Below are 10,361 nucleotides of genomic sequence, written 5' to 3'. Positions count from 1 at the left end.
ACCTTGGCTCTGGGTCAAGTATAAATTTCTCTTTCTTTTGAGACCGAGCAGAATCACTATGAATAATGTGAACCTGAGTGAAAGAAATATTACGCTTTTACTTTCTATCAGCCGCAGCGTAATATCGCAAACTGGGCTAGGGCGAGGTGACTTGCTCAATGCCACACAGCGCAGCAAGGTCCGGATAGCTCAATTGGTAGGGCACTCGCTTCACAATCAACGGGACCGAGATCGATCCTGGGTCAAGTCGAGTTTTTTTCTGACCCTCCTGTCTACCCAGCAGTGAATGGGTAGCTGGATCTGTCAGATCTGGCCGAAAATACTTTGCGATATACTAGCTTCCTATCGAAAGGGTGACAACCAATTTCTATTGTCCGTTTCACGCTATAGAACCCTGGATAAACCCCGGATCCATGGGCCTGGTGGCTCTGAAGGACTACACAGGGCAGCGGGTATTTGAACTCGGTACTAAGCAACGACCGTAACCGCTGAGCCACGCTGCCCCATACTGCATGTAACCTAATCGTGTAAAGTTGATGCTTAGTGAAAACGCATTGCCCACCTGCGATCCAAACCCAAAACGATAGAGGTAAGTGGCGTCATCTTCATTCGTTCTAAACCCAACGTTACCAATTTGCGGCGCTGTGCTGCGGCTGACGCCTGTGTTATTCCATTCTTCCCCTGGAGTAGGCCCAAGATAAAAAGCATTTCCCCTATGGGATTAATAAAAGGAATTTTATTGTTATTTCCATTTTATTCTAATTCAGCCAGAAAAGGGTATGGTGTACACTGGACCGGCCAGTATCTTCCAGCCTTGCGGTCATTTCATGGACACATTTACCTGGAATAGAAAGAAACCGTTGAAGGAACAAAGCCGCTACGTCCTGATGTCAATCGCAACCACATCGCTTTATCAAATTGTGGACAATTGTCAGAGAGATGGGTTGAAGTCTGATTGGGAGGTAATATGCGGCTATGTGGTCTTGTGGTATGATACTTGCTTTCCCATCGGAAGGGCCCTGGGTTGGAGCCTAGCTCGGCGCATGGTTGAGTCCTTGGAGAAGCGACATTCTCTCACCATACTCAGCTGTATGTCTCTATCCGAAAAATAATATAAAATCGCCTAACAGGCGTTATGTCCCGTCCTAAATGTTAAGTGTCGCTGTTGTAAAGCGCTTTGAGCACGTTAAGTGGATATTGCGCTATATAAAAGCTCAATTTAATTTAATATTTTGATATTTATCTGAAATCTTAGGCTCGATCATCAGTCGAGGAAGACTGCTTTTGGAGAGGAGGGGTGGGGTCTGTTTTATCGTGTATATTTCTTTCTTGTTTTGTCTGTCACTGTTTCATACACACTTTTTCAGATCTTCATATTACCCAATGTTGGTCAGGGACCATTGTAAACCACCTTGAGTACATTAAGTGGATATTGCACTAGTAGTATTAGTAGCGTATGGCTACTCCTCCAAATGTGTCGCAACCCAGCTTCTATAGTCTTCCTACGTCCTATGGATGGTTTCGTAGCCACCTTCAAGTTTAGTGACTGGACAGTGGAGGACGATGTGATCGCTGATCTCTGGGGCTGCCTGATATTTCTGGCAGGTATCACTGTTTCTAAGTTTCCATCTGCACAAATTTGATGCAGTTCTGCCATCTCCAGTTAAGAGGCGGTTTGAGAAAATCCAGTATGTCTTGGCGTTATTGAATGCAGGCACTCTTTTTGTTGGATCTTTAATGATGTTTCCTCCTTTTGGTGTTTCCCTGTTCCACATTTCTCTTCAGTTTTCCTCCACACTGAAGACTGCCATTTTTGTTAGGTGGAAAGGTCTTCTCGATTTAAGTCTAGTTGTTGAAGGTGCCCACTTTACGATTGATTTTATGGGAGTGTTGTCTGTGGCTTCGTCAATTCTTGCATGCATTCTTTGATTAGCATCTTGCCTTAGACTTGGTGGTGCAATGCCGCTCAGTGTTGGGAGCCACCCACCGAGTTGGAGTTGACTTGAGACATCCTGTTATAATTCTCATTGATTCTCTTAATTGTATGTCAATGCGATTTACATGTGGGCTCCTCATCCAAACAGGGGCACAGTATTCTCCCACACTATAGCACAGTGCCAAAGCAGACGTTCTCAGTACCTCTGGTGAGGCTCCCCAGGTAGTAGTTGCGAGTTTTCCCACCAGGCTGTTTCTTTTTGCGATTTTATTTATATATTGCGCTATATAAAAGCTCAAATTTTTATTTGAAATTGCTGCGGACTTGTGACTGTTTCATACACACTTTTTCAGATCTTCATATCACCTACTGTTGGTCAGGAACCTCTTGTAAACAGCCGTCAGCACATTAACTGGATATTGCCCTATATAAAAGCTCAAGTGTTTATTTGAAATTGCTGCGGACTTGTGAGGTTCCAATCTCAGTCTGAAAGTCGTTGCAGTTTTTCTTTTGATCGAGTCCCAGGCTTGATAAATTCTTGACATTTATCAAACTGGCAAAAGTGATAAAGGAAGCTAGGTTTCTTGAATGCCGAAATAAAAAATAATGACATTCTCCGTAAAGTCCTGAGAGTAGTATATAGGGTACATCTCAAATATATAGACAATATGAGGAGTGAAATAACATGGCCGTCAAAGGATAAGTTCTTGAGAGAAGTGAATAATGAAGATTTAATCAATCAGATTTTATAATGAGTGGCTACGTGACGAAGGTTGAAAAATAGTATTCACTAATTTGAAATGAATTCAAAGAGAAGTCTCTTGAAGGAATGATAATCTAATAGAAAGTAAAGTTTTTATCTATGCCTACCGAAATATAACTGGAGTGAGATGAGCTCCGTTCTCATGTTTGTCTTACTAAATCAAACATTTTGAAAAATATAGTTGAATCTTTGTTATGTTTCAGTGTTTTTCGTCTTCTGCAATCTGGTATATTTTGATGCACATTCTAAGGCTTTATTTAATAAATCTGGGTTGATGAAAGTGTAAACATTGCAATATCAAAAGTGATGAAGGTGAAGCCTTCTTTAATTTGGATAAGTTTGAACTATTTAAACTATTTGAAATATATATATATATATATATATATATATATATATATATATATATATATATATATATATATATATATATATTAACAAATGTGATTTTAATTTCTTTTTTAATCTTATTCTTCTCTCCTCGCCTCCTCCTTCCCCCCCCCCCCCCCTTTCCCCCTTCCTATTCCCTACTTTCAGAATTACATGGACCACCACGCTCCCCTACCTTTTGTGATGCATGGAACTTGGTCTGCCTTGGACTTCCAGAACGTTCTTGTTCCTCTGAATCTTTCCGAGGTGCTTTTAGCTGAGTCCTTAAAATTTAAAACCACAGACGCCAGTGCTGTGCTCTCTCTTCTCGTCCAGGGAATCCTCTCGAAGACTGAAAGTGTCATCGGATTTGTGCCACTAAAATCAAATTCATATCAAGACACACAGCCAGTCAATAATTGCACGACATGTAACGCTCAGAAATCCATAGCTGACGCGATAGCTAGAGGAAAAGGGGAGATAATAAAGTTGTTGGTGAATGGATATTTTAGTTTTCAAAAGTTGAGTTTTATTGATTGCTTGCGTACAGCTGTAAGTTCTGAGTTGTTTAAAGAATTAATAGGTAATGAACAGAAAACAAACCTAGAGGGTTCCATCAATATTTGGACAAGACTTTTGAACGAGTCCAAAGTAGCGCCTTTAGATAAAGCTAGGACAAAAGAGAGCAATGTTAGTAATATTATTTACTTTACCCCAGGGAAATCTCTTCATAGGGAAGATCCTGAAGGAAATACTCTTCCACCCAATGTATTTCGAAATATTTGTGCAATTAATGGAACACATATTTCTGGATTCATTCCAAAACAACATCCTGAAATTTTTAATAATGTTGTTCTTGTTGTGAGTTTCAATTTCCCCAAGTTCCTGTCCGCTATTAAGTATTTGGAGTTTATTTTTGGGCGCCATTTTAAACATATTGTTTATTGTGCATCTGATATCAAGTTCTTTGAAGCAAATTACCAGAGTAAATTCAGAGAAAATCCAGTAACATTTATCGAAGTACAAATTGACGAAGGATACTACGGGCACTACTGTGCAGTTGCAGCATCTGAAATGAATTACTATAACTCCAAAGGGTATTTATATCTCAGTGATGACGTCATATTGAATACTTGGAACCTTTACAACCAGCCATTTCATCTCCCCTGGTTCCAAACAGACATCAGAGTCGCCAACTTAGACAGTAACTTCACTAGAGGACATGACCACGGTGTTGATTGGGTTCCTTGGAATCAAGAAACGGGGAAACCCGCAATTCAAAATTCCATCAACTTGCTCAAGTCTCTCACAAACGATACCAAAATTGGGGCAAGAGTGAGATGGTTTTTAGGAAACCTCATGCAGATGTCCAGTGGCTGTGATAACTGTATCGCTTATATGGACGCCGATCTGTACTATATTCCGTCTTATATGGCCACCGACTTTCGTTTTTTTGTTCCCTATTTCAAAGGCGTATTCCAGGAACTCTCCGTCCCCACATTGCTGGCTGGCATCACTCCCCAGGCAGACATTAACATCTATCGATTACGCGGGTATTATTTAGTTGGCAATTTTAAAAGAGAACATTACGAGATGGCATGGAGCAATGAAGAATTATTTCTTCACCCATTTAAGTTATCAAGTCTAGAAGATAAAAATGGTCAACCCAAAGATAAAAACTTTTTATGTGGCATCTTAAATAGAACCGATGAAGACTTATTATGGTTTAAACACGATTTGAATAGTAACGACGAAAAAGGGTCTGGTTATGTGCAAAAACTGCAGTTTCAGGAACGGAGGGTGGAATAATTGAATGAATAAATGTATTGGTGGCCTAATAGGTACATCACATCTATGGATAGATGAATGGACGCATGAAAGATATTAGATTAACATAACATAATATGACTAATCATCTCAAAACGGCTATACTAAACATAGGCATATGGAGATTGACCTTAAAGTTTGCTTTAAAAAAATAAAAAATAAATATATATATATATATATATATATATATATATATATATATAATATATATATATATATATATGTATATATATATATATATATATATATATATATATATATATATATTTACGACAATTTAATACATATATTTAAGTAAATAAATAAGAATAAAAATTATCAATAAAACCTAAAATGAATATACTATTGTATATAAAAATTCATAAACGAGTATTCTTGTGCCTATACATACATAGGAATTAGATCACCTAAAGGTTGAATTCGATGAGTTTGTTTTATAATTGATATCCTGTACTTTATTTCTTACGAATGCATACTATATCCAAAGGCCACACTATTGGTATAATTTAGCTCTTATAAGGTATTGTATTGTATTGTGTTTTATTGTATCGTATCGTATAATATATTATCATTATTAGTATTATTATTTGTATTTGTATCCTAATGAATATTGATGATTCTATGATTCATGTAAAGTATGAATATGTTTCTAATTACAGTTTACTAACGAAAGAGTGAAAATGGAGAGGCTTCGTTTGGGTTCATTTTATTTTATTTTATTTGTTTTCCACGTTAATTTGTGTGCTGTTGTGCTGACGTAGAGTTCGTACTCGAAACGTCCATTGTCTGTATCGATCCAATACGAAGCCTCTCCATTTTCACTCTTTCGTTAGTATTTCAAGACCACAGGCTTCAGGCAGCCCCTACAGTTTTCCAATTGGTTTCAATAGTCTGATGTCACGTCGCCCAGCAACCAGCATCTTGGTTCTAAACAAAGGAAATCGGACTTTTTATTCTTTATGCTGACTAGAACTTTTTCACATGTTAAGTGATCAGATTGTATGAAAGTCAAAACATGATCAGATTTATAATGTTTTTCTCCTCTGCATACACTTTTATGCTCGTTGGAGAAGTATTTCATAAGAGCATTCGCAAATTGTTTCGATAGTTTAGAACCAGTTACTAAGGTACTATGCGTCGTTACGAGGGAAGTGACGTCACGACTGTTGAAGTCTATTACAGTTTGAACTATTCCTTAATATGATACGCCTAATTTCTGGCATAAATGTTACCCACGTAGGGTGACCCTTAAACAACAACACCGCGCAATCTCATTTATAACAGCGCTACCCTTACCGTTGTGTCTTTCTGTTAACTACAACAAGAAATGAAGTGAGCAGGAAAGTGCCAGAAGACAATAGAGAATAAAAATTTCGTTCGACGATTGGGGTTCGAACCCTCGACCTTACTGGTACGACAACTCCTCTAAACGTAGACAGTTATTTAGAGTCGGGGAGTCGACTCTGATTAACTGTAGACAGTATTCAGAGTCGGGGAGTTACTGTAGACAGTTATTCGGAGTCGGGGAGTAACTGTAGACAGTTATTCAGAGTCGGGGAGTAACTGTAGACAGTTTTTCAGAGTCGGGGAGTAACTGTAGACAGTTTTTCAGAGTCGGGGAGTAACTGTTGACAGTTATTCAGAGTCGGGTAGTAACTGTAGACAGTTATTCAGAGTCGGGGAGTAACTGTAGACCGCGAACCGACTTAGAACCAACCATGGCCGCAGTAAAGAAAGCCTCTATCGATGGAGGCTCATTGACTCACCAATCTGCCAATACTGCAAAGGGGCACGTCGAACCATCGATCATCTGGTCCTGCAATGCCCAGTAACAAAATTAGAAGTGGGGTATGAAACGATCTTTGAAGCCGGAGATGACCTGACATCATGGATCGACAAACATAATCTGGAGGTGTAGCCATACGCTACTACTACTACTGTAGACAGTTATTCGAAGTCGGGAAGTAACTGTAGACAGTTATTCGAAGTCGGGGAGTAACTGTAGACAGTTATTCAGAGTCGAGTCACAATACCTATAATAATGGAGTCAACAAAAGTTGAGTCGCAGTTAATGAGTTCATCTACAACACAATGGGGATGATCTAGATTATTTTTCCAGGTGCTCGAGGTCATTGGTCACATTGCAAAGTGTGTTCAAAGTGACCTACATAATGAAAAAGTGTTCACAGTTTTTGAAATATTTAAAATCAAGATTGGTCATTTTGTTCAGCTTGACACGTGGGTATGTTTACAACTTTCATAAACAAAGCAGCGTGTTTACACTTTCTAAGAAATAGCCAATCCTTGAACAGCAACAAATCATGTGATAGATGACTCGGTTGGACGAAAAGATGAAAGTAGATCGCTCTCATTGGTCGAATTGTGAATTCATGTGAGTGATGAACTTCCAGTTACCAACCACACGGTTTTTCTTGGAGTTTTTTTTTTTCTTCTCTTCCCCCCCCCCCCCTCTCTCTCTCTTTATCCCCGTATTTCTATACGGGAAAACCCGTTTTAATTTTTTGGTATTTCTTGTCACTTTTATCTCTACTTTCTAAATCCCCCCCCCCCCCCCCTCCCCAAACCGTTCTCTCTCTATCCCTCCCCACACTCTGTTACCCTACGACATTTTATATTGTTTGTATTTTCTTCTTTATTATTTTGTTCACTCACAATTCCATCTCTCTCATTTTCCGGACTGACTATTTTCACCGTATTATCACTGTACGGTGAAAATAATAACGGAGACTATTTTCACTGTATGTATCAGTATCAGCCAATCAAAAGCACTATCATCAACTGTCAATACTAACGTGAGCGCTACTAACCAATGGGATTTTTTTTATAAATATGAGCTTAGGTCCAACTACCATGGGCCCTGTTAACTCAATGGGCTGCACATTCGCTCGTCATTACAATCTATGGTTCGACTCCCCGTTGTGACTCCGCCCTCCCCCCTCCCCCGCCCCCAGATTTTAGATATTTGTTATGTCTATTTTGGGCAAAAATCATTTTTAGTTTTTGTTTGCCTAAATATTTTATATTTTAGTTTTGTTTCCCTAAATATTTTTTTTTTGTTAAATTTAAGAGACAAAACACATTTTTTGTTTAGTTGGCCTTTTTTATTTAATTATTGGTATGGCAGCTGGATTGTATAACCTTTCGGAAGTTGTTTTTTTTTTCTTTCATAAAGCAGCTATGAATGTCAGCAATGGTGACAACATTAAAATGTCTAACTTCATTTTCCACCCAAAATTTCTAGCTTTAAAAAGATTGTGATATTGGATAAAGCAGATTAAAAATTTATGTCTTTTATCATTACGCTTTTTAAAAATTATTTCACTCGTTATATTAAGCCCTGGTATTGATGCTCGTTAAAACTTGCAAAATAACTCATGAAATAAAACCCGTATTAAAAGACACTCATTGATTATCTCACTATTATTATTATAGCTTGTCAAAATTGCCTACAAAGATATCATATCATTATCACCGTACAGTACAGTGACAATAAACGTCCAAGTTATACAGTACAGTAATACAGTTCTCTTTTGTCATTTTGATTTTGTCTGTCATAAATGCAAGATACAAATTTCAAAATAAGTACAAGACACTGATAACTTACATTGAAAGAAATGGGTGGACTTTCGGGATGTCTCCCGGTCCTGGATCGAGAACTTACCTTACATACAGCGCACAGTCTTGGTGATCATTTATGTTGATGGTAAAATTGAGATTTGCCCATAATCAAAACTAAGTAATATACACTGATCTAACTTACATGAAAGAAAATGGGTGTCTGACCACTTAATCTGAGTCAATGAAAATCTGAAGCAGACGCAAACAGTATCAAGTATTCCATCATAATAATATGTCTATTTGGTTGTTAGGGCTGGAAGCTAGACAGATACAATGGGTATGTCTATATTACATTTCCATGTGCTCGAGGTCGTTATTGGTCAAATTGCAAAGTGTGCTCAAAATGATCCACATAGTGAAAAGTGTTCATATCTTAAGAATAACCAATGTTACAATTGGTCATTTTGCTCAGCATGATACATGGGTATGTTTACAACGTTCATAAACAAAGCAGCGTATTGAGATACATTGAGAAAACTCCAATCGTTGTACATAAAAAATTCATGTGATCGATGAATAAGTTGGACGAAAACATGAATATAGATCGCTCCCATTGACAGTTTACCGATAACGTTTAACTAAATATTTCCCAGGGCAATAAATATCACATCGATGGCATAAAAATGACACGAACGCTTAACAGGACGAGACATGTAGGACGAGATTTGCCGCCCGTTAGGCGATATTACATTTTTTTCAACAAGAGGCAACGCTGAGGAAATGTGAATAAAGAGCCTTTTCCAAGGCCTCAATATTATGCGCCAATCAAAGTGGGACGGACACGAACCCTGGAATTTCTGATCCGAAGGCGAGTGTCATATCACTAGAGCACATTGCCCCACAAAACAATATCTTACCAATGCAAACAAATCAAATTTTGTATTTTTCATCATTATAGTTTTTAATTCATGTTTTGGTGCCATATTCATCCCAAAATAATAATACTAATAATAATAATAATAATAATAATAATAATAATAATAATAATAATAATAACAATAACAATAATAATAATAACAATAATAATAGCAATAATAATAATAATAATAATAATAATAATAATAAATAATAATAATAATAATAATAATAATAATAATAATAATAATAATAACAATAATAATAATAACAATAATAATAATATATAATAGTAATAATAATAATAATAAATAATAATAATAATAATAATAATAATAATAATAATAATAATAATAATAATAATAATAATAATAATGTTATCTATAAAACATAAGTGCTCAGCGGCGTTTTACAATATTAATTGTCATTCAAACATTCATTCTTTGACAATTTTGAGAACACATATATGAAGAAACAAACACATACACATGTACACAAACTCCATCACAGATACATTTACTATCATACACAAACACACAACACACAACACACACACACACAATACACAACACATATTAAAATTATCACTAACATTAGTAACTTATTCTAACGAAAGACATTTGAATTGATTAATTACAACAACAAAAAACACATTAAAAGTTCAGATAGACTGGAATAAAATAAACTTAAAATAAAAATTAGATTTAATGCGTATTCATGAGGGAAACTATTCGCAAGCTCTGGAAAAAAGTTAAAGAGCTTTTATATAGAGCAATATCCACTGAACGTGCTCAAAGCGCTTTACAAGGGGTCCGAGCTCAACAGCAACATGTAGGACGGGACATAACGCCGGTTAGGCGATATTACAATTTTTCGGACAAAGACAACGCTGTTAAAGTCCAGGTTCTCATTTTACACCTGAGTACGCTGAGAGAATGTGAGTAAAGAGCCTTTTCCAAGGACTCAACTATGCGC

The sequence above is a fragment of the Berghia stephanieae genome, chromosome 4, assembly GCF_034508935.2.
Source record: "Berghia stephanieae isolate SIO BIC M18660-M18661 chromosome 4, UCSD_Bste_1.3, whole genome shotgun sequence".
Lineage (NCBI taxonomy): Eukaryota > Metazoa > Mollusca > Gastropoda > Nudibranchia > Aeolidiidae > Berghia > Berghia stephanieae.
The sequence above is the reverse complement of the archived record's forward strand: the minus strand, read 5'-3'. Positions refer to the sequence as shown.